A 1,020-nucleotide genomic window follows, 5' to 3' on the forward strand; every position below is an offset into this window, starting at 1 on the left:
ATCTGGTGCTCTGGCAAGCAAGTCCGAGTCTGCATGTCTAAGGAAACACGAGGAATGTGCCCAACATCAGACATTGGCAAATGCTTATCTGTCTGCAAAAAACGGGGTTCATATTGCAAATCACTGATTCATTTTCAAACCTAACTGCACTGGTGGAATCATTTGTCACAAAGCAAGCAGTACCCTTCTGGAACATTCTCATAATGCAATTGCAATTGAAAAGGTTTTCTATGTTGTCCTTGATGAGGTGACAACTGGCCTGGAAACGAAAAATGTAAAACTTTATTCTGTGGCACAATAAGAATGCTACATTTTATTTGTAAGCCAGTCACTCGCTTCTAAAATGGTACTTCTGGGATTTGGGTAGCCATCTTCTTTAGTAAGTGATCGAGAAAAGCCTGAAGTAATTCAATAAATGACTGACTAAAAATCAGCAAACCATATCCTGTGGCAAAGTAAGCGTGGTATAATTTGTTTAGGTCACTCTGGACTAGTAGTGCTAGGATTTGTGTGATTTGGGTGGCCATCATCTTTAGTATGTGAACAAGAAAACCTAAAGTAATACCAATCAATAACTGACTGGCTAAAAATTAACAAACTATATCATGTGGCACAATTAGAATGGTATAATTAATTTGGGGTCCGTGACTCACTTACTCACATACTGGTAATTCCGGGATTTGTTGTATTTGGTTAGCCATCTTCTTTAGTAAGTGAACCAGAAAGGCTAAAGTAAACTAAATAGATGACTGACTAAAAAGTAACAAATTTTAACACTGTAGAAATATACATCTTCGTGTTGTTTACGAGTACAAAAATGTATAAATTCATTGGATGAGATAATTTGTCTGCTTGTAGATGTCCAATTCAGGGCTGTAGATAATTTTTTTCCTCGGGAGGCTGAGAAAATATATGTGCCACCTGCCATATGCTTGTGGGTGTGGCCAAAAAGTGGGCAGGGTCAAGGAAGTGGGTGCTGCTTTATGGTGTTTGGCTTGTATTTATCCATCTTTAACCCTC

The sequence above is a fragment of the Nanorana parkeri genome, unplaced genomic scaffold, assembly GCF_000935625.1.
Source record: "Nanorana parkeri isolate BGI_ZX_2015 unplaced genomic scaffold, ASM93562v1 scaffold122, whole genome shotgun sequence".
NCBI lineage: Eukaryota > Metazoa > Chordata > Amphibia > Anura > Dicroglossidae > Nanorana > Nanorana parkeri.